The sequence below is a fragment of the Lycium ferocissimum genome, unplaced genomic scaffold, assembly GCF_029784015.1.
Source record: "Lycium ferocissimum isolate CSIRO_LF1 unplaced genomic scaffold, AGI_CSIRO_Lferr_CH_V1 ctg1320, whole genome shotgun sequence".
Taxonomy (NCBI): domain Eukaryota; kingdom Viridiplantae; phylum Streptophyta; class Magnoliopsida; order Solanales; family Solanaceae; genus Lycium; species Lycium ferocissimum.
Window position 1 is genome coordinate 71,331 of NW_026714760.1, and position 18,477 is coordinate 89,807.

At 42.4% G+C, this 18,477-nt stretch overlaps 1 long non-coding RNA gene across 5 annotated transcripts; it reads right to left on the bottom strand.

Annotated features, from left to right (window-relative positions):
- Positions 1–290: 290 nt before the first annotated feature.
- Positions 291–17,872, bottom strand: LOC132042092 (uncharacterized). Of its 5 annotated transcripts, none has more exons than XR_009411342.1 (6): positions 17,740–17,872; positions 16,280–16,366; positions 15,434–15,549; positions 14,824–15,232; positions 557–612; positions 291–426 (listed from the first exon to the last, which is right to left on the bottom strand). It is a non-coding gene; the product is annotated as an uncharacterized LOC132042092 (long non-coding RNA). The 5 variants fall into 5 exon arrangements; XR_009411346.1 differs by lacking the exons at positions 291–426; positions 557–612 and adding exons at positions 13,207–13,237; positions 13,424–13,465; XR_009411345.1 differs by lacking the exons at positions 291–426; positions 557–612 and adding an exon at positions 13,207–13,237.
- Between the last annotated feature and the right edge of the window lie 605 nt (positions 17,873–18,477).

An 18,477-nucleotide genomic window follows, 5' to 3' on the forward strand; every position in this document is an offset into this window, starting at 1 on the left:
TGGCCATGGCCCACCCCCAATTGTGCCGGCCACGTAGGCCCTAATTTTTCCTTTTCTTTTTTTTTTCCATTTTCATAAAATAATTCCCTTCCCAAAATTAGAATACTTTCCCAAAAATACAATTTGACCCCAATTGTTTCTTTAATATTTCCATCCCAATAAAACCATACACGACTTAAGCCTTTACAATATAAAAAAAAATATCTCCGCTTCATATCTCGGGCTAGTCTTGTTCCCAACTCATCGTGGTTAACCCGGATTATTCCGACGTTCAAAATACGGGATATAACAATATTCATTTACCATCTTTATCCCTTCGTTGCATATCATCAAGATACCATTCCTGAATCCCATATGTTTAAGAAGATTACTCCCAGGGAAAAAATGAGTTGATGTCTCAATAGATAAATCCAAATAGGGGTTGCCCTGTCAAAAGAAAGAAGTAAAAAAATTCAGTTGATTTAGGCATATTATCAAATCTCGGCGCATCAGTTTTCTTAATTTAAGATATAATAGATCTAGTAAGGCCATTTTCCTACCAAATAACAACGATTACCTCAAGCAAAATGGTTCTTCATCTTTGTAGGGAAAAACCTAGGCCTGAGGTATCACCTAATTATCAGAAGTTGGCACATAACAAGGGTTAGCAAAAGACCTCAGTTTTTCTCTAAGACATGACTAATTTTGTAGTAATAATTTACACCAAAAAAAGAATACTGAAAAAACGCCATTAGGGGATTTTGGTCAGTAATCTCTGAAGCAATAGCCATTAGAAAATTAATCAAAATACATCATATAATAGTTACACAAAAAATCACGAATTGAAGTATCAATTTCTAGACGCATATGTGCAGATCACACAAAAATATTGATACGCATGTAAGAATCTATCAAAAATTTACCCACAAAAAATGCAATAAGAGAATATGTGGAGAAAAAACTTACCACAACTGAGAGCTCGAACAAGAGACAAGCAGACAACCTTTACAAATGCAGCAAATCCACAAAATGAATAAAAATTTGACAGAATCCAGCTGTGCAAACGCTAATATAGGAGAGAAGCGGTGAATGAAAGAGGGAACATGGTAAGAAATTGAGAGTGGGACTTCTAGTAGGACAGTGTTTATTTTCTAAGGCTGACAGACAAGCTTACATTTAGCCATAAAGAGGTTCAGATTTACTGAAATACCCTTCGTCGTCCAAAACGACTCACCCTTATTAAGAAGTTAATAACACATATCCGAAGGTTAGATAAATATAAACCAAGTTGTTATAGCTAATTTTATATTCATAGATTCATACAAATAAAAAGTTCACCTAGTAAGGGAGTAGCCACCTTTTAAAAAATTAAACACGACTCACATCATCCCTTTATAGAGTTTGTCAACTGATTTGGCTGATGAGAACAGGATGGCTTATGCTTCATCTTAACAGCATCAATTAAGTTTGTGCAAACACTTCTTTCTGGATATTGTTTACCTCGAAAATGGGTAATAAGTTAAATTTGTAAATGAGGCAAAGGATATGTGGTACTTTAATCTATACTTTGAGAAATAAAAGAAAGTCGAATCTATTTGGCTTATTAAGGGCTTGAGCGAATAGTGAGCTGATATGTTAAAGGCTAAGCTAAGACGTTCAGATCTTTGTATTTGAGACAAATTTTCTATCTATATATATATATTAGGTGCAATACTGAATAAAGAGATTTAATGATCTGTTTCAGTTATAACCGGACCAAAATCTGAAGAACACTAGGCAAGAGAAATTTTATCATATATTTGAAGTACAAAGCTCTTAGATCGAGAAAAGCCAACCTCGAAAATGAGAGAATGACCCTATTTATAGTTTTTCCTCTATGGGCCTCCCTCTACATCATGGGCCACCTTTTAGGATAAAGAAAACCTAATATGGATAAGGTTGGGTCGTACGATCTGACACCCGTACGACTGTCAGAAGAAGGTGGCAGATTCCCACACGTGTCGGGCGAATAACCGATTATCCGGACCAACGGCCACGATCAGAATGGTCACGAAGAAACCGGGCTAACGGCCACGGCCCGATCTCGGCTGTATTCGCACCGGGCAAACGGCTACAACCAACTCGGCCATATAAGGATCGGACACCGGATCAACCACGATAAGGAGTTATCTCCGGATACAACGAAATCATGCAAAGTTTCTTCGGATCAGACACTACCGTTCGTTCTCTTCCTTTTACCAATCCCGAGTTGCACCGGACAAACTTTACCCGATTTTTACCGTATACAGATAGTCCCCACACTTTCCGGACTGAGATCCTATCGGAGTAACGGGAAGTGGATGAATCGTGTAACCGAGGATCACATTGGCTCGTTCTTATCTTTTCATTTTGGCAGGAACAGTTGTCACTTTGTTTTGCCATCTGCCACGTGTCATACCCTGACTGGTCCGAGCTCTGCAACCGCCGTTACGCACGTCCCTTCAAAGTACGTCTTCATTTATTACGGGACACGTGGCGTTCACCGATTGGTCGGGATTTGTAACCGCCCAGTCCCATGCGTGTATATCTAACCTTCTACGTACTTCCTTCTTCATTTTACTCTCTCCACTTTCATCATCTTCACTTCAAACTTCTTCACTCCACTGCTGTTCTTCATTTCATCTTTTTCTGACTTCTCTTCCATTGTCGATCCTGTTATTTCATCACCCATATTTGCCACCTAAACTTTGCTTGCAAGGAAAACCGTTCTACTCAAGTGTCGCTCGTCATTTCATTTTTCCATTTGTGTTGCATTTTATTTGCTTCTCTGTCACCATCTTCTTACCTTCATCCCTTTATTAAATTTTCAACCTCTCATCCATTGCAAATGTCTACCAATACCGAAACCACCTCCCAGGATATTCCCTCGGTCTCCTCCCCCGAGCTGAGCCGGTGTGTCTCAGCCGAAGGGAAAGAATGTGGCCGAGCCTACGGCTTTGGATATTGTGCCGATTAAACCCAACTTCAACAAAAGAGTTTGAAGTAGAATTTCTCAGTTTCGGATAGAGGATACGACGTAAGACGATATCCTCTTCCCATCACCGAGGATAAGCTCGATCGGTCGGAGATCGCGGATGGGACAATCGTCCGGTACAAGTGTTTGCTCCTGGTCCGGATGAATCGATAACCGACTACCGAGAGGGCTTCTTATACGTTTACACTTACCCCTTCACGCTCAAGCTCGAACCTGAAATTGATCCGGTCATTACGGAGATGTGTCGGACCTACGATGTGACCCTCGCACAAATTGGACGGATAATCTGGAGGACGGTAGCTTGCCTCCGGTTGTTGGCCAACAACGCCAAGGAACCATTCACGATGGCACATTTGATCCGCCTTTATTCCCCAAGACGATTCCGGGGAGGCGTGATAAAATTAGCCAAGAGAGGCCGGAATCCGATCTTCTAAAAAATGGACGAAGATAGAGACCGGGGCTGGCTAGAGCGCTTCGTTCGGGTGAGGACCTCGGATATTATCCCGGAGGAATACATGCCCTTTCCGGAAAAATGGAATGACAACCGTAAGTCCCTCGAACCCAACTTTGTCAATTTATTCTTATTCTCCTTAATTTGATCCTTCGAGCTTACGTTCTCCTTTTTCTTCTCTGGCGGTGGCATGGATACCCCTCATTCCACGTATGAACGAGTGGGTCGAGGCGCTCTGAACCGCCGTTCACACGAGAAAGAGTTGACATGGGGAATCTCGGCTGTCGAGCGATGGATTGCTGAAACCACGGTAACACCCTTTGAGTTCGAGTATTATGTACTGTTTGCCTTTCTTTAATTTGACCGTCATCCATAACCCTTTGATTTTAGGTTTACCGAAAGGTTCGGTGAAACCCATACCCGGGACTACAGCAGAGCAAGCTGTACCGGCACCGACATTCGATTCGGCCGGGTCGTCGGTAATTATTGCCGCCGCCAAAGACGAAGAAAAACCTCGGATAAAGGAGACAAGCCAAGAAAAAGGGCAAGGCGCGTCGTCCGATCACCGAGAGACGAAGAAGAGTCCGATGTGATCGTTCGTAGGTCGGTGTGGCCCCTGCCTTCGAGTCGGTCCCGGAGGAGGAAGCTATGCAGCTCCACCCTTCAATCGAGGAAGGACCGCGCTTGGCTCGGTACACCGGGGGGAAGAAATTAACATGCGCAACGCCTCTTGGGTCTATCGAGTTTGTTGATATTACGGTGAAGAGTCTTCCGAGAGATTCACCTTGCAAAGGCCACGGAGATGGGCACGAGCCGCTTGGAGCCCAGGATAAGAGTCGAGTACCGCACCGGCACCGGAAGATACCCAAACTCATTACTACTTGAGGGTCCGTCGCCGGGTTTGAAGCCTCTACTTCTGCCGAGGGTGCCGGTACTGTTCCAACCACACCCACTGCTCCTAGGCCGGATAATTTAGATGAGATGTTTTTGGACACTCCTCCAACTGCGGGGAGGCTGCCGGATTTGCCATCTTCCCATCCCCTCGGGTCACGAGGGCGACCCAATCGATCTACCGGTCGGTGCGAGGGAAAGCACCGGTGAGTATCTTTTCGGCTCCTAGCGTGGAACTGGGGAGAACCGGTCCGGCAATCATCTTGTCCACGAAGATTGTAATTTCTTATCTCGTCCGGTGGGGGTGGCAAGCTACTTAAGGCCCTCGTCTCGGATTCGGGCAAAAGAAAATGGCCGGAATCCATTGGCGGAGCCTCGATTAACGAAGGAATGCATGCGAAGCAATCGGGTAGGCCTTAGTCCATGTGTTTATAACTTGATGCAAGTTTTGGTTTTAATGTCTTTGCTTCTTTGGCGAGTGTGGTGCTTGTAAACGAGGGATTCATCAAGGGCTGACAAGATATTGATGACCTTAAAGGCAGTTGGATGCCCAAAGTCGAGAAACGATGAAATTTCGGCACACTTTTGCAAATAAAGGAAGACGAGCAGTGGCCGAGCGGTGTCCTGCTAACCTTGGCCCGAGATTGATATTATGAAGGTGAGAACCTTCGGCCCAAGGATGAGTTAGGCGGGCTTGTGCGGAAGCACCCAGAACACGGAGGAAGAGAAAATCGGTCTTAGTCGAAGCCGACGCTCGGTTTTCTTCCAGTAGCCGAGCGAGCTCGAAACCACCGTTTCACAACTCCGGAGGAGAACTCGACTCGGTTAAGTCTGATGCCGCCAATTTGGCCGAAAGGCACCGACGACTCGAATCCGAGAGTGCTAGATACGCGGATAGAATGAAGGTTTTCGAGCAAAAAGCCGAGGACAGGGCCAGAGTGTGCGATGAACTCAGAACCAAGCTCGGGGAGATGACCGAAGCAAACGACACGCTCAAAGCTGAGCTTGACTCGGCTAATCAATATCGGAGTGTCCTCGATGAGAGGAATGAACTTTTGGTTAAGGCGGCCGGGCCGATGCCGATTTGGTGGAAGCCTTAAAGAGTGTGGAAGCGAAGCCGAGAAGCTATTCCACGGTTGCGGTGGAACATGAACGGTGGAGATATCGGAGAATCACCCTTGAGAAGCCGAGCGTGGTTTCACCGATCTCCCGGCCTCTTATTCGGGAGGCTAAAAGAACAGGGAGGAGGCAAAGAGAGCTGCGGCTCCGACTCCGATGATTCGAACGGATAAAGTCCGAAAGTATTCGGTTCCGGTCGTGGATGATAGCTATGGCTTGTACTCCCTTTTTTTGTTTTGTCTTTATAGCACTTTGAATTTTTTCAAATTTCAAGTGTAAAAAATTTGTGTATATAAAAAAGCTTATCCTTTGTGCCGACCATTCTTTTGTTTGAATGTTTGTTATGATTTCTCATTGTTTTGCCGATTTTCGGACTTGTTCGACTAGAGTTTTCATCTCATCCGCATGATTTATCCGGGAGCGATTAGAGAAGTTTGCCCGCGGGACTTATTTGTGCTTTGTGAATTCGAACGTCTCGAATCACGTTAGGCATTTTTAGGGCCGATATTTTGCGGCTATTCCTTTATTTGATTAGGTTCGAGCACTGAATCTACTCGCTTAAACAAATTACGGTGTAGCAGGTCCCCGTTCGAGGGTATTAAGATTTAGGCTCGGTTTGCTGTAACCTTGTGGCCTTTGCCGTATTTCGGCTACGTAATGTTCGGGATCGAGTATACGGATAAGCGATGCCGATTTTCGGAGCAAAGCGATTTACAAAGAAGATAACTCCGAAATGTAATAATTTGATTTTTCAATAAGCGCAAGTACATGTACATCATATGAGGACTTTATCCGTTTCCTTCGTTTTTTGCCGTGGCAAATTCTAAGTGGACACGATTCGCTCGATCGTTTGGTCCTTACATCGAAACGTACGGAGGTCGACGTCGGTTCTGCCATAGTGAATATTAGAGGGACACGATTCACTTTTGATCTTTTAGTCCTTACATCGGAATGTTTTGTCATAGCCCCCTAGTGCTTATTCGAGCTGTAAGTCGGATAAGCACTATTCATCCCTCGGTCGTTGGTTGTTACCCTCGAATATTCGGTATTTATATTCTTACTTTAGTAACACGTTGTACTTGTCGCCTCATTAAAAACGTTATCGGAAAACCCATTTGGGACAAAACCGAGCTAAGGAAAAGAGTGCAACACGTGTTTTCAGACCTAACAAGCTAACCACGTCGGGCACTCGGCTCCCTGCAAAAAGAAAAGGTAAGTGAATAAAAAACAAAAAAGGTCCATACCTCAACAGTAGTATCTCTTCAAATGAGCCACATTCCAGTTGTTGCGTAACCGTCGTCCGTCCATGGATTCCGGTGACAGGGACCACTTTGCCCGTTATCTCGGTCACCTTGTACGGACCTTCCCAGTTCGGACCAAGTTTTCCCTCATTGGGGTTTTTGGTGTTCAAGGTAACTTTTCGGAGCACCAAGTCCCCAATTTGGAAATGTCGGAAGTTAGCTCTCCGGTTATAGTACCTTTCCATCCTTTGTTTCTGGGCTGCAATACGAATTAACGCGTTCTCGCGTAGCTCGTCCGTGAGATCGAGTTTTACGGCCATGGCCTCCTCGTTTGATCCTCGGTGGCGTAATTGAACCGGAGGCCGGGTTCTCCGACCTCTACGGGAATGGGGGCTTCGGTCCCGTAGACCAACGAGAAGGGTGTTTCCCCCGTACTCGATTTTGATATGGTTACATGCTTGGCCCAGCCTCCGGTAATATTTCCCTACGGTGGTGTTTTGACGTTTCAAGTCTCTTTCTCGGATTCTAAATTATCGTTTTGTTCGTGGATTCCGCATCCGTTCGCACACGGATGATACGGAGTTGACATAATTTTTTTGATCTTGACCTCGAGGAAATCATTAACTTTGCCACCAACGAACCGGGGGCCGTTGTCACAGGTGATCTCGGCCGGAATGCCGAATCGGCAAATAATGTGGTCCCAAATGAAGTCAATAACTTCTTTCTCTCGTATTTTCTCGAAGGCCTGTGCTTCAACCCATTTTGAAAAGTAGTCAGTCATAAACAAAATAAAGCGGGCCTTACCTGGTGCCCATGGCAGTGGACCAACAATGTCCATTCCCCATTTTATAAACGGCCAGGGTGATACAACCGGTGCGGCGACTCCCGGGGTGATGAATCATCGGAAGCGTGTCTTTGGCACCCGTCGCACTTCCGACAAAATTCTTCGCATCTTCCTCCATCCGGTTCCAATAATAACCGGCTCTAATGATTTTTCGGACTAAGGCTTCCGCGCCGGAGTGATTCCCGCATGTCCCCTCATGTACTTCTCTCATCACGTACTCGGTTTCACCAGGACCCAAACATTTGGCCAAAGGGCCGAAGAAAGACCGCCTGTATAGCCGACCGTCCGCCGGGGCAAAACCGTGTTCCCTTTCGTCCTTAGCGATCGCGATTCCTTCGGGTCGTTGGGGGCTTTCCGTCTTGCAAATAGTCGATGTATTTATTGCGCCAATCCCAAGTTAATCCCATTGCGTTTATCTCAGCATGCCCGTTATCTATCGCCGAGTTCATCAAGTGCACAACGGTCCCGGGGTTAATTTCTTCCCCTTCGACTGAAGATCCCAAACCTGACGACGCGTCGGCCTCGCGATTACTCCCTTGGTACGTGCGCATGGTCCATTCTTTGAACCGGTGGGGGTATGACCCGGACCCTTTCAAGATATCTTTGCATTCGTTCATCCTTGACTTCGAAGACGCCATTCACACGATTGACAACCGGGGAGAGAATCGCATTTTGCTTCGATTACTTCGCCCCCATGCTCCGAGGCTAATTCCGGTCCTATCCGCAATCATAGCCTCATACTCGACTTCATTGTTAGTTAATTTAACCGTTCTAATAGATTGCCGGATCGCATCTCCGGCGGGGGTTTTAAGGACGATTCCAAGCCCGGAACCTCTAAGGTTCGAGGTTCCGTCCGTGTGTAGTGACTAAATACCCGTGGCTTTGCCGAGGTTATGAGTTCCTTCTCCACCTCGGGATCATGACCGAAGTGAAGTACGCCAAAATCGGCTAAGATTTGTAACTTGATGGTCGTCAGGGGCCTATACTCAATATCGTACCCACTTATCTCTCGACCATTTAGTTAGCACCGCCCGATAATTCCGGTTTATGCGAAGATGTTCTTTAAAGGATAAGTGGTCACTACGCGTATCGGGTGGCATTGAAAGTAAGGTTTAAGCTTTTACCGGAAGCGCTTACCGGTGCTAATGCCAATTTTCAAGGTGGGGATAACGGGTCTCCGCATCCCCCAAGGTCCTACTCACATAATAAATGGGAAATTGTGTGCCGATTATTTCTCGGACCAGAACTCCACTTACCGCTACCTCGGATACGGCAAGGTAGAGAAAAAGCTGCTCGTCCGCTTTCGGCGTATGCAACAAAGGAGGGCTGGATAGGTACTCTTTTAGCTCTCGTAAGGCTTTCTGGCACTCCGGTGTCCATGTGAAGTCGTTCTTCTTCCTGAGTAAGGAGAAGAAACGGTGGCTCTTGTCTGAAGATCTTGATATAAACCGCTCGATGTCGCTATCCTCCCGGTAAGCCTTTGTACTCCTTTGACGTTATTTACCACCTCGATGTCCTCGATTGCTTTGATCTTATCCGGGTTGATCTCGATCCCGCGATTTGACACCATGTAACCGAGGAATTTACTCGACCGGACACCGAAAGCACACTTCTCCGGATTGAGCTTCATATTATATCTTCGGAGTACGTCAAAGGTTTTTCAAATGTTTTAAATGGTCCTCTTGTTTCCAGGGACTTAACAACCATATCGTCAATATAAACTTCCATCGTTTTTCCTATTTGTTCCTCAGCATTCGTTAACTAGGCGTTGATAGGTTGCCCGCATTTTTTAATCCGAATGGCATTACGTTGTAGCAATAAGTCCTGTCGAGTAATGAAAGATGTTTTCTCTTGATCTTCCGGTGCGTCCGAATTTGGTTGTACCGGAGTAAGCATCGAGAAAACTTAACATCTCATACCGACCGTCGCGTCGATCGTTCTATCGATGTGGGGCGACTAAACGAATCCTTCGGGCGTGCTTTGTTTAGATCCTTATAATCAACGCACATTCGAAATTTATTACCTTTCTTCGGCGCCACCACCACGTTGGCCGAATCCGGTATTTTACTTCCCGAATGGAGCCTATTTTTAAAAAAGCTTTGTTACCTCATCCTTTACGAAGGCATGCTTTGCCTGCGCTACGGGCCTCCGCTTCGCCTCAACCGGAAACCTCCCATCGAGACTAAGCTTTATGAGTTGTCACTTCCACACACACCCGTCATATCTATACGCGACCATGCAAAACAATCGGCATTAGCTTGAAGAAATTTAATTAACTTGTTCCCCGAGCTCCGAGGTTAACCCCGTGCCCGTGTATACCTTTACTCTGGCCCAAAGAGATATTCGAACAAGATGACTTGCTCCCTCCTCTATTGAGATTTTTTGTCGCGTCGACTCATCGGCAAGACGAATGATCTAGGTATGTTGAAATCGTCTTCGTGCCCCCGGTCCAATCTTTGCTCCGTTCTTTGGACCCGTTAACGGTAATTGCTATTTGGAATCCTTCTCCCCGATGATCCTTCCTTTTCGACCCGGCTTTTTGAGTAGGATGATGATTCTTCGATCGCGAACATCTCTCGTTGGCTTGCGTTGTTCTCCCAGGATAGTTTTTTATCCTCCGGAGTCGGGAACTTCAAGAACCGATGTAAGGTAGATGGCACGGCTCTCATGCTATGTATCCACGCGCTACTCAAAGAATGTGTTGTACCATATCCCCCTCGATTACATAGAACACGATCTGACGGGTGCGCCGTCGATATTTGGTAAGGAGATCTCACCCTTCGTAGTTTCACTCGCCATGTCGAATCCACTAAGCACTGGGCCACCGTACGATCCGGTCGAGTAGCTTTTAATCGTTCAACCACTCTCCACCGGATGATGTTGGCCGACCTACCTGAGTCGATTAGAATACGTTTAATCCGAGATTTAAAAACAAGAATAGAAATTACCAACAAGTATCATCACAAGTGGTTGAACGATGCCTTCCGCATCTTTGTTGCTGAAAGTGATGGAGCCTTCAGATGCATGATCCCTTGCGCGCTTTTTCCTGAAGCAGGTAACTGCCGCTTATTACCGGTCCTCAGTGGACATCCGTACCCCGGGACATCATGCTGATTATATCTTTGAGGCTCTACACGGCTCACCCCGCTTATTCGACTCCCTTTCCTTTGTAGTGGGTTTTGGCTCGCTCACTCGGAAATTCGCGAAAGGCGCCGTTTTCGCAATCGAGCCACCTCTTCTCGTGGCCGGCGACGTTCTTCGCCTCTATGACCATGAGTACCATGGTATTCACAAATCATGTTGGGTCCCGTTGACCGATCCAACCTCAATGGCCTCGCCACCTTGCCTCGAGGAATGCGACCTACGGCCGACACAAGAGTCCGAGGCGTTGACACTCAGCCAGTTCTCGATATTCTCGGCGGATCCTCGGTTGCCGAACGAACTTCCGGCCACTTCTAAACGACAACCCCGGCCATTTGACGGACGTTCGGTTCTTCTATCTCTGTCCATTTAGTGACTGACAGACCCGGACCTCGATTTTTCCGCCTAAAGTTTGTTTTCTCCGACCGAGGATACGGCCGATATCTTTCCTTGATGATCGCATCTCCGGTCAAAATTTCTTCTAGACCTCTCAAGTCCTTTACCCGCATTTACCTGTCCGGAGGTTCGAGCCGATCGTCCTCGACCCGAATTTTGGACTCCGTACGTTTGTGTACGTCCGCTCGTGTCACGCCCTCGTATTCTAGCAAATTTTCCTTGAGTTTGAACGAAGCCATCGAACTTCGGGATTAAGCCCTTTGGTGAACGCTTGTGCAGCCCATTCCTCCGAACCGGAGGGAGTTCCATCCGTTCCCTTTGGAAACGATTGACGAACTCCGCCAGCAACTCATCGTCCCTTCGGCATCCGAAAAATATCCGTCCGGGCCCCGGACCTTTCCTCGGCCCCGGCATGAGCCTTTATGAACGCATCCGCGAGCATTTCAAATGAAGTGATCGAATGCTCTGCGTATGGTCATACCATGTTAACGCTCCCTTTGACAACGTTTCCCGAATTTTTTCAAAGAACACGGACTCGATTTCGTCTTCTTCGAGATCGTTACCCCTTATAAACGCGAGGTGTATGAAGTCACGTGCTCCCGAGGTCCGTTGTGCCATCATATTCGACGTCCGCATCTTCGAACCTTTTTGGGATTAGCTTGGAGCCACACTTTGGGGGAAAAGGCCTGCGAATATACCTCTTCGAGTCCGGTCCCTTCAAAATGGGCGGAGCCCCCTAATCCGGTCCACCCGAGAATTGTAGTCTCGACCCTTTTCTCGGTTGAATCTACCCGCTGGCCAACGTCTCGAGCATTCTCGGCGCCTCGACGAGCTCCGCTCCGACCCGTTGCAACCATTCGAGCTTTCTTCTCTCCTCGGGTTCGGAAGACCGCTCGCTCCTTTCCGGAGTCGTTTCATCCTTCTTGTTCTCGTAGTTGGGCTATCGCAACCCCCGCCAAAGAATAATGCTCTTTGTTCTCGCAACATTTCAAAAATAAGGCGCAAGTTAATATCGTCCGGACATCCGCACTTTCCCCGCCACGAGCCGGGTCGCGATGAGGACCAGAAAGTATTTAAGGGATCGTGGCCGGCCGAGCGGCGTTCTCCGGTTCACGGTATTTTGACGGTTGAGGCCCTCCCTCGAATTGACAATCCGGGCCAACGGGATTCACCGGTAGCTCCGCGGTCCGATGTTATCGTTTTCGCCACAATCTCATTGTTAACGTGGCCGGATTCTCCATCGTTTGCCATTTTGTCCGTTTTTGAAGAGAGACGAACAATGGAACTGAAACCCTTAGACGAGTTGCAACCGAGATCAAAAGACCACTATTATCCAAGGCCCCACGGTGGGCGCCAAAATGTTTACCTCGAAAATGGGTAATAAGTTAAATTTGTAAATGAGGCAAAGGATATGTGGTACTTTAATCTATACTTTGAGAAATAAAAGAAAGTCGAATCTATTTAGCTTATTAAGGGCTTGAGCGAATAGTGAGTCGATATGTTAAAGGCTAAGCCAAGACGTTCGGTCTTTGTATTTGAGACAAATTTTCTATCTATCTATATATATATATTAGCAATGTGAATAAAGAGATTTAATGATTGTTTCGGTTATAACCGACAAAATACAACACTAGGCAAGAGAAATTTTATCATATATTCAAGTACAAAGCTCTTGGATCGTAAAAGCCAACCCTCAAAATGAGAGAATGACCCCTATTTATAGTTTTCCTCTATGGGCCTCTCACATCACGGGGCCCCTTTTAGATAAAGAAAACCTAATATGGATAAGGTTGGGTCGTACGGTCGACACCCGTACGACCGTCGGTTAAGGTGGCAGATTCCCACACGTGGCGGGCGAATAACCGATTATCCGAACCAACGGCCACGATCAGAATGGTCACGAAGAAACCGGGCTAACGGCCACGACTGATCTCGCTGTATTCGCACCGGCAAACGGCTACAACCAACTCGGCCGTATAAGGATCGGACACCGACCAACCACGGTAGGAGTTATCTCCGTGATACAACGAAATCATGCAAAGTTTCTTCGATCGACACTACCGTTCGTTCTCTTCCTTTTACCAATCCCGAGTTGCACCGGACAAATTTTACCCGGTTTTTACCGTATACAGATATAGCTTCAGAGGTGAGCTTATCAAAACCTGCATAAATAACATGTAAAATTTAACACTTTCACCATGAACACGTATTATAATATCTCAGATCGCCATATATACATGCATATAAAGCTCATTTATTTTGGTGATTTGACGGGAAAGACAAACTGGAGATGTCTCTGTTGGGGTAGGCTAAGCTATAAATCTTTAGAGAGGGTGAAATATTCTTACATCTTTCAACTGCTTCCATTTCAAAATTTTCGGATCCGTCGTCTTTTCATACACATGGTTAAGATAATAAGTCACAAAAAAAGAAACAACAAACAAATATGTTTAGATTCAATTTGATAAGAGACAACAAAAAGTTTAAAGTTATGGATCAGAAAATTTTGATAACCGAAGCCATGAGAAGTTCATTAAAGAAATATTAAGAGTCATAACATGTTACATAGGAGATCTGATGGGTCAGGGTTGGCTATTTTGATATGGCATAAGCCATGAACAATTAGTAGTAAGACATAACCATATCTAGTGGCGGACATACAGTGTAGCTAGTGCGTGCTTGAGCACCCATTGTGGTTTATCAAACACTACCTTTTTTATTGGAAATTATTACTAACATACAAAAATTATTGGTTGAGCAGCCAATCTCAAAGTAGCATTTTGAGATTTAACGCATTTGACCAACCATGATTTGAAAATTCTGGCTCTGCCACTAACCATGTCAAATACTTCGAATGCATTATCTAATGTTAAACACTGAGTTCCAAAAAGCAACACATATTAAGAGTGATGTGCAATAAAAGTAGAATATGAAAATATTATCTATTGTTCTTTTGGCCAACCATTAGCAATTTATTTCACTATCAGCATCATTCTTATTAAATTATTGACAGAAGTTAGGTATATGGTTTCAAGACAAAGGAAAAGTATTCTTACAGAGAGAAGGTTCAAACATTTGATCACTCTACTTATACAGATGTTAGATGAAAGTATGGTATGAGATGCATTATGTCCTTATGCTCTGAATATGGTAATAGGGAGACTATCTCATTAAGAGTCTTTATCACACCTAAGCATCAGTAGAAGTCAAGTATAATGATAAGATAAGCCTATATATGCATATCTAAATTAAAGTAACACAAAATTTCATTTTAAAGGTAGACCTTCGCAGTCATTGAGTACGTATCTTTCAACTTCTTTTAAGTAATTTCCTTGAAAAAAGCAAATCTTGAGTCCTCTCAGTCTCTAATTTACGCTAATATGAAGAATCAAATTAGTATCCATTGAGATAACTAATATTTAAATTACTATAGATAAGTAAGTAGAGTTGAACAATTAAAAAAAAAAAAAAATTCCACAATAAGCCATTTGTTTTCTAACCGTGAAGTTTCAAACAACATAAAAAGCCGCAAGTTCATGCTACTTAAAATCTCAAGGTCTATATCAATTCAAACTTGTAATATACGTATATATTTGATTGGACATCAGTGAAGTTGGAAATCATTATTTTGCTTCATGAAAGTCAGAGAGTTTGCAGGCCATTATATTTATACCTCAATCATAATAATAGGCATATATAGCTTTCCTAATAATAAAGATAAAGAAATAATGAATAAAAAGTGTCTTACCTTATACTCTTCCTTCTGCTTGTCTCATCTCCATTCCCAGGAAAAGCAACAGAGCCTTAATTGGTATAACATTATGACTGAAATTTTTAATTACCTCATTCACACTTACTTCTATTTGTATCATCTCTGAAGGAAACTGTTTAAAGCCGTAACAAGTGGGGCATCTCTGTCATATCCTTCAGATAAAGTTGTATAAGCAATAACTTATGGGGAAAACTATTTTTCCCAGCGCAAAGGCTTCATCAGTTTGAAAGCTCTAAAGAGTTCTTAGGAACCTCCATGATTTTCACAACTTAGGTAACATATAGACAAGTTCAAGGAAATCACTTTATTGATTACCAGCTCTTTGCATAGCAATTGAATATATCCTTTGGATCACAAACATCGTTTTGCGTTTTTTGAGATGCTTCTGAAATTATATCAAACAAAAACTAAATCAAGATGTCCTATATCTGAGAAGGGAGGATGTGAAAGTAGTAACTTAGCTACTTTTGAGGACGAAAAGACAACATGGAATAATTGATATGCGATTTTATAATATTATGAGCTTCCTCCTTTTTTTTTTCTCTGTAGATTTGTCCAAAAGAGATGAAATTATGTAAAAACTAACCTTCCTCGGCTCACGTCTATTGAAAGGCGTTGAGCAATGATCTTTGTTTCTCCTCTTCCCCCTCTATCCATAGCAGTTCCTCAAAAAACTTCTTCTTTCTTATGTTTCTCGCTTTGCTACAGCAATATTTGGTGTAATATAATTAAAATACTCAATTTTGAATTAGTGATTCTCAACAATGGAGGAGCAGTTAACTGCTATAAGTCAAAGAATAGTTAAGCATTATGAAAAAAAGACTTCACTATATAAGCTAAGCAGACTCCTTCAAAAAAAAAAAAAAAAGAGCTGGAAATCCGTATTCTTCTAGTCACATATAATTCAAACCACTTATTATTTTCATCCTTTATAACTTATTTGTTTATGCATCCAAACCATAGACAACCTTAATAGAAAAATATATATGGTACATCAAGGTGCTGCTTTAATATAATGAGCATAAGACTACTATTTGAATTAGAGTACATATAACCATTACCAATTTTCAAGCTCTTTGGGTTCAATTTTTTTCATAGATACTCAACACTGAAAGGCAATTAACCGTTAAAATTAGAAAATAACTAACTATTATAGATAGACACTTTACTATTTGTTATCAAAGAAGATTTGTCTTACGTAAATCTCAACAACAAATGAAAAAATTCGGATGATCTTCTAATATACTATGATTTAATCCAATAGTTAACTTTTTAAGCTTGGCTGCTTAATTATTTATACTAATAGATACCCATGGTCAACAGGTTGTACTGCAATAGAGCGCATTATGGTTAAAACTCCATAAGAAATTAAAAAAGTAACCAAATGGATCAGGCAAGCGCACAACTTCATAGGCTTTGTAACGATACATACCGTAGTTATATTGAAGGATTTTGAGTTGTGATGTTGCTTTCGGCCTAACCAATGTAGTTTGGCAAATTTAACGGAGGATTTAGTAGTCTGCACCATTAAGATAAGCATAAGAGTTTTTTATATAGAAAGCGAACCACAATTTCTGAACGTCGCATATGAAAGATGACACCAATATCAATTATTCTTAATCTATTCACCTGAGTTTAGGCAATGCACGTACAAGTGATATAACTAAGCTTAGGGGACAATAGTATTTTAAGATTCAATATTACATGGGCAAAGCCCACAAAAAATCATGTTACTCAGTGTCCCCAGGTTAACAAGAGTAAATTGAAGATATAGCCTTAAAAGATAAAAGTTTGTTGGCCGTTTTAAGCTGAACCAATGCTCCAGAGTTCTAACAATTTGTGATAGACCTTTTTAGCATGTCCTAATTTTATCCATTAACAATGTAATATGTGATTATCAACTTCAATAATGTTACTTCTGTAATACGAATGTGAAATTGATTTTGGGAGACATCAGAACAAATATCTACCTGCAATAAGGCAGTCTCAAACCCCAGTCAATCAATTGCCCATCAATTATTCAAAAGAGAATGCGAAAGATGACAAAAATATACTTCAATGTCATTAGAGGTTAACCGGAGGTTTTGTTTTGCCCTTTGTTTATTCACAAAGCAACAAAGCAGAGCATCTAGGAAAATTATAGAGAACAAGATTCATAGGGTTTCAAAATTAATGAAAGTTCAATGAACTTATCAAAATCCCAATTTCAAACAACATGGTAAAATGCAAATTCCTTAATAAAAATATAAGAAGTATATCAAACTTGCAGAACTGGAAAGTTTAAGTTTAAGTGGAACAAAACAAAAATCGTTTAAACAGTCTTTGATCTTCCAATTGAAGCTTCGTTTACCTAATGGACATGGAAGTCGAATTTAGCAGATGTGGAATATGAGATTAATGCCAAATCAAGTCGAATTTTCCTTTGAAGTTACTCAAGCTGTCTACAATATTTTCTATAGTTACACCTTGGTCAATGCTTTGGGATAAAGTACCTAATCCCCATAATCCAATGTAAGAATAGAAAATAAAAGTTACAAGAATTTTGTATAAGGTGGATATATACTTGTATTAATTTGTAAGTATCTCTTGGCCATGAGAGATGAAAATATTTCATGATGAACTAAATTCTATCAAATTCCAGAAAGATTTAGCTACCTATCTCATTAAAAATTAATTTTGGGATCCAAAAAATTTAAAATAAATATAAGAAATAAATTAATGTCAAAAGAGAAATCATGCAAAAGAGATTGAGTAAGGAAGAAAATGAAATCCGAAGAACATTGAAGAGACAGGTCAGAAAAATATTGACAACAACAATGAATTTAAGCCATAAAATTGGTAAATTTGAAGATAAACGGAAGAAAATTGGGGCAAAAATTAAGATAAACTTACCAAAATTGCAACACCCAGATGAGAAAGCAAAGAGCCGTCCTTGAAAATCTGGAACAGAAGAGGAAAAAACTAATTCTTCTAGAGCTACTGAGAGAGCGAGAGAAACAGTACGGAAAGATTTTTTGAGATTGAGCTAAATGACAGGAATACCCTTCGTCGTCCTTAAGACCCACACTTATTATAAAGTTAAAAGCCCTAAAATGTTCACATTAGAAATTGAGGAGAATCAAACATATAGGTAAAAGCAAACTATTTACAATAAAAAATAAATTTAAGATTTTGGTCTTTCTATCATTTACGATGTTGGCTCAAATCTTCTAAAGCAGACATAATTCTTGTGTCCTTGTGGTTATTTACTACATGGTACACTTATCCTATCTAAGGAAAAAAATTTAAAAGGTACTTTGGCTACGATAAGTAACAAGTGAAATGTCCAGAGGACATAGTCAATGGCTCAAAAATTGGATTTGAAAACTGGAAACATGTAATATCCACCCTTATTTACTGTTTACCCGTAAATTGGTATAATTAGATTTGTATACGTGGTCTAAAACACGTGGATCAAAGTGACCAAAATAACAATATAATTTGCAGTTAATGATCGATATAAACGAAATATAATGAAAGTAAATAATCGAGATAGCCTTGGAGAAGCCTTGAGCTAGAATCTCCGGGCAAGACTGTTAGTAGCAGTACTGCTAAGCTAAATTGAAATGAAAAGCTAAAGAGTAAGGCAAG